We start from the raw sequence: 6000 nt of genomic DNA, 5'->3' as shown, positions 1-6000 counted from the left end.
TGTGCGGCTCGAACTCACAGACCATTAGATCATGACCTGAGCCGAAGTTGGACGCTTAACTAACTGAGCCACCCAGGCGCCCCTCTTTTTATATATTTTTTAATTTTAAAAACTTTTTCCATAAAGTTTATTTATCTATTTTGAGAGAGAGAAAGAGCAAGGGAGGGGCAGAGAGAGAGAATCCCAGGCAGGCCCTGTGCCATCAGCACAGAGCCCAATGCAGGGCTCAAACTCACGAACCATGAGATCATGACCTGAGCCAAAACCAAGAGTCAGATGCTTAACCCACTGAGGCACCTGTGCACTGCTTTCCCAAAGCAGTTATTCTCACAAGTAAAGTAGTGTCTCTGATATGTTGTATATTTTCTCTGAGCATTCTAAAATTTAGGCATGTGAGATTACATTCAAGGATAAAGTTAGATAAGCTGATTGCATTTAGAGAAAACTTCATAAGGTTGTCTTGGGCTTAAAAACTATAAGAAAATAATTTAGATGCAGTTTATAGCTACGACTTCTTTCTCCTCCTTGTTTAAGCTCTTAAGTCTCTGTTTATATTGGGTATTTCATTTCTTATCCTCCTGGGATGAAGAGGGAGAATCTTTTTACTCTCTTGATATGTCCTTTGAAGCACCAGAGTTTTTAATTTTGGTTAAGTACAGCATATCTGTTTTGTTTTTGTTTTTGTTTTTGTTTTTTTTTTTGGTTACTTGTGTTTTGGTGTCATACCTAAGTATTCATTGCCCAATCTAAGGTAATGAAGATTTACGTTTATGTTACCTTTAGGTATTTGATCCATTTTGAGTTAATTTTGTCTATGATGTGAGGTAAGGATCCAATTTCATCTTTTGCATGTGGCTCTCCTGGGTACCTTGAATTTCCATATGAATTTTAGGTTCAGTTTATAAATTTCTGCAAAAAACCCCCAGAATTTTGAGGGAGATTGCATTGAATCTGCAGATCAATTGTGGGGATATTCACATTTTAACAATGTTATATCTGATAATCCCTGAAATGGGATGCCTTTCCATTTATTTAGGTCTTATTCCAGTTCTTTTAGCGATGTTTTATAGTTTCCAGAGTATAAGTTTTGTACTTCCTCGGAAATATATTCATAATTGTTTTATTCTTTTTAATTCTATTGTTAATGGAATTGTTTCCTTAATTTCATTTTTGGGTTGTTCTTTGCAAGTGTATAAGTGTATAGAAAGACACTTATGTATCTCATATTATGCAACCCTGCTAAATTCACTTATTAGTTCTAATTGCTTTTTAGTGGATTTCTCAGGATTTTCTACATATAAGACAATGTCATCTATAAACAGAGATATTTTTACTTTTTTTACAGTCTGGATGCCTTGGATTTCTTTTTCTTGTCTAATTGCCCTGGCTAGATCCTCCAGTACAATGTTGAATACAAGTGGCAACAGTAGACATATTTGTCTTGCTCCTGAACTTAGGGAAAAGCCTTCATTCTTTCACCATGAAACTTCATGTTAGCTGTTGGTTTTTCATACATGCCCTTTACCAAGCTGAGGAAGTTCCTTTTGCTCCTACTTTATTGAATGTTTTATTATAAAGAGGTTTTGTCAGTTTTCTGTGTCTATTGAGATGATTATGTGGTTTTTGTTCTTTATTCTATTGATATGGTATTTTACACTAACTGATTTTTGGATGTTAAATCAACATTGCATCTTTGGGATAAATCTTATTTGGTTGTGGTCTATAATCCTTTTTAGTGTGTGCGTGTGTGTGTGTGTGTGTGTGTGTGTGTGTGTATTCATGAGAGATTCTGGTCTGTAATTTTCATTTCCAGAAACGTCTTTGATCTTGGTATCAGGGTAATACTAACCTCATAGGGTGAGTTGGGAAGTGTTCCTTCTTTTATTTTTATTTTTTTTTGGAAGAGTTTGTGAAGAATTGGTATTAACTCATAAGTGTTTGGTACAATTCCCTAGTGAAGCCATCTGTGTCTGGGCTTTCCTTTATAGGAAATGTTTTGAGTAATACTTCAATCTTTTTACTTACTTAGATGTATTCAGGTTTTTTATTCTTCTTGAGTCATTTTAGTTATTATGTATATTTCTAGAGATTTGTCCATTTCATCTAGGTTATCTAATTTGTTGACATACAGTTGTTCATAGTACTGCCTAATAATCTTTCTTATATTTCTAATGTGAGTAGTGATTCCCTACTTTCATTCCCAATTTTAGTAGTTTGAGGCTTTTTTCCTTTTTTCCACATCAGTCCAGCTAAAGGTTTGACAGTTTTGTTGATCTCAAAGAATTGACTTTTGATTTTTCTCTATTGTTTTTCTAGTATCTATTGTATCTTATTTTATTTAAAAAAATTTTTTTAACGTTTATTTATTTTTGAGACAGGGAGAGACAGCATGAACGGGGGAGGGTCAGAGAGAGAGGGAGACACAGAATCGGAAGCAGGCTCCAGGCTCTGAGCCGTCAGCCCAGAGCCCGACGAGGGGCTCGAACCCATGGACTGCGAGATCGTGACCTGAGCTGAAGTCCGACGCTTAACCGACTGAGCCACCCAGGCGCCCCTCTTATTTTATTTCTTAATGTTTATTTTTGAGAGAGAGAGAGCACATATGCATGTGTGAGGGAGGGAGAGAGGGGCAGCGAGAGAGGGAGAGAGAGAGAGAATCCCAAGCACACTCTGGGTTGTCAGCACAGAGTCCAATCCAGAGCTCAATCCCACGAACCTGAGATCATGACCTGAGCTGAAATCAAGAGTCAGATGCTTAACAGACTAAGCTACCCAGGCTCCCCAAAAGTGGTGTTCTATGGACGTATGTTTGGTCTAATTTGTATATAGTATTGTTTAAGTCTTCAGTTTCTTTTGTTAATCTTCTGTACTGTTTTTCTATCCATTATTAAAAGTAGGATATTGGGGGTGCCTGGGTGGCTCAGTTGGTCAAGTGTCCGACTTCTGCTTGGGTCATGATCTCCCGGTTTGCGAGTTCAAGCCCTGTGTGGGGCTCTGCACTGACAGCTCGGAGCCTGGAGCCTGCTTCGGATTCTGTGTTTCCCTCTCTCTGCCCCTCCCTTGCTTGTTCTCTCTCTCTCTCTCTCTCTCTCTCTCTCTCTCTCACACACACACACACACACACACACACACAAATAAATAAATAAACTAAAAAAAAGTGGGATATTGAAGTCTCCAACTATTATTGTTGAAATGTGTATTTCTCCCTTTAATTCTGTCAGTTTCTGCTTCACATATTTTGGGGTTCTTTTGTTAGGTGTGTATATATTTTAATTGTTATATATTCTTGATAGCTTTATTATTATAAAATATCCCTCTTTATGTCTAGTAACATTCTATTCTTTTTTAATGTTTATTTATTTTAGGGGGGAGAGAGATAGAGAGGGGGGACAGAGGATCCAAAGCAGGCTCTGAGCTACCAGCAGAGAGCCCGACCGTGGGGCTCAAAATCAGGAACCATGAGATCATGACCTGAGCCAAAGTTGGACACTTAACCAACTGAGCTACCCAGGTGCCCCATAACATTTTATTCTTAAAGTCCATTTTGTCCAGTATTAGTCTAGCAGTTCCAGCTTTCTTATGGTTGCTGTTTGTGCAGTATGTAGTTTTTGATCTTTTTACTTCCAGCCTGTTTGTATCTTTAAACTAATGTTTCTCTTTGGGGCGCCTAGGGCACTCAGTCGATTAAGTGTCTGACTTTGGCTCAGATCATGATCTTTCAGATCGTGAGTTGGAGCCCTGCATCAGGCTCTGTGCTGACAGCTCAGAGCCTGGAGTCTGCTTTGGAATCTGTCTCCCTCTCTCTCTGCCCATCCCCCTTCACAGGCCGTCTCTCTCTCCCTCTCCCTCTCTCTCTCTCTCTCAAAAAATAAATAAACACAAACTAGTGTTTCTCCTGCAGATAGCATATAGTTGGATCTTGTTTTTTAATCCATTTGACAATAACTGCCTTTTGATTGTATTCTTTAATTCATTCACATTTAATATTACTGATATAGTTGATTATATCTGCCATTTTAGTTTTGTTTTCTGTATGGTTCATCTCTTTTTTTTTTCCTTCTTTTGTTTCTCCAGTCCTCCTTTACTGCTTTGTTTTGTATTAAGTGAATATTTTCTAATGTAACACTTTAATTTCTTTAATTATTTTTGTAGTTGTTGTATCTAATGAAGGATACATCTAATGTGCAGCCTTCCAGGTGGCTTGATATCCCATGAATTTCTCTGTATTTAATTAGGGTTTAGAAAACAACCTTCCTAGGGGCACCTGGATGGCTCAGTCGGTTGGGCATCGCTCAGGTCATGATCTCATGGTTCCTGGGTTCAAGCCCCCTGTCAGGCTCTGTGCTGACAGCTTGGAGCCTAGAGCCTGCTTTGGATTCTGTGTCTCCCTCTCTTTCTAACCCTCCCCCCACTCATGCTCTCTCTGTCTCTCTCTCAAAAATAAATAATAAACATTAAAAAAAAAGAAGAAGAAGAAAACCTTCCAGACCACCTAGGTGGCTTAGTTTGTTGAGCATCTGACTCTGGATTTTGGCTCAGGTCATGATCTCATGGTCCATGATATTGAGCCCTGCTTGGGGTTCTGCACTGATGACATGGAGCTTGCTTGGGATTCTCTCTCTCCCTCTCCGCTCTGCCCCACCCCTGCCTGCACAGGGGCACGTGTGTGTGCACTCTCTCTCAAAATAAATAAATAAACTTAAAAAAAGAAAAGAAAAGAACCTTCCTCTTCTTAGAAGGAGTATTAAGGTAAGTTGAAACTAAGATTAAAAAGCCTTAGCTTAGGGGTACCTGGGTGGCTCAGTCAGTTAATCGTCTGACTTGGGCTCAGGTTATGATCTCATGGCTCATGAGTTCGAGCCCTGAGTCGGGCTCTGTGCTGACAGCTTGGAGCCTGGAGCCTGCTTTGGAGTCTGTCTCCAGCTCTCTCTGCCCCTCCCCCACTCACACTCTGCCTCTCTCTCTCTCTCTCTCTCAAGAATAAATAAACATTAAAAAAAAAAAGCCTTAGCTTAGAGGGGCACCTGGGTGGCTCAGTTAGTTAAGAATCTGAGTCTTGGTTTTGGCTCAGGTCATGATCTCATGGTTTGTGAGATCAAGCCCCATGTCAGGCTCTGTGCTGACAACATAGAGTGTGCTTGGGATTCTCTCTCTCTCTCTGCCCCTCCCCTGCTCTCTTTCTCTTTCTCAAAGTAAATAAATAAACTTAAAAAAAAAAAACCCTTAGCTTAGAAAACTTGTTTCAAATTTCCCCAGCTCCTTATCTTCCAAGACCCCTTTTGGCTAGCATAGTGACTTGTTGCAAAGTGTGTTTAATGGACACCATAGGGTTTTAGTAGTAGTTGGTAGCACCTAAAACTAATACTAAGAACAGTTTGGGAAAATTGATGATTTGGGCGAAGCACATAGGCAGGAAATTACAGATCTTTTTGTTTCTTCCAAAATGACCTGAGAAAGTAACATACTATATTAAGGCCAGATCACTTCATTTGAAGAATGTATTTATCAGATTTATTACAAGAAGTTGTTGTGGGGGGAAAAAAGTTGTTGTGGGGCATCTAGGTGGCTCAGTCGGTTAAGCGTCCGACTCTTGATTTTGACTCAGGTCATGGTCTCACAGTTCATGAGTTCGAGCCCCACATCAGACTCCATGCTGACGGTGCAGGGCCTGCTTAAGATTCTCTCTCTCTCTATCTCTGCCCGTCTCCTGCTTGCTCTCTCTCTCTCTCAAAATAGATAAGTAAACTTAATAAAAAAAGAAATAAATTGGACAGGTGAAGCTGCTACCTATAAAGGAACCATTCTTAAGAGCTGGATTTTGGAATATAGGGTAGTACCTAGTATACTTTTTTCTTCGTGGGTGAAAACCATCTAGTCAAGGGTCCTTCTAAAATATTTGAAAATGTAATATGTACAAAACTTTAGGGAATAGAAAGGTCAATGAAATATAGCTAATGGGGGGGATAAAAATATATTTTGTATTAAAATTAAATTTCCTTG

This window comes from Acinonyx jubatus, chromosome X, assembly GCF_027475565.1.
Source record: "Acinonyx jubatus isolate Ajub_Pintada_27869175 chromosome X, VMU_Ajub_asm_v1.0, whole genome shotgun sequence".
Taxonomy (NCBI): Eukaryota; Metazoa; Chordata; class Mammalia; order Carnivora; family Felidae; genus Acinonyx; species Acinonyx jubatus.
Note: the sequence above shows the minus strand (reverse complement) of the source record.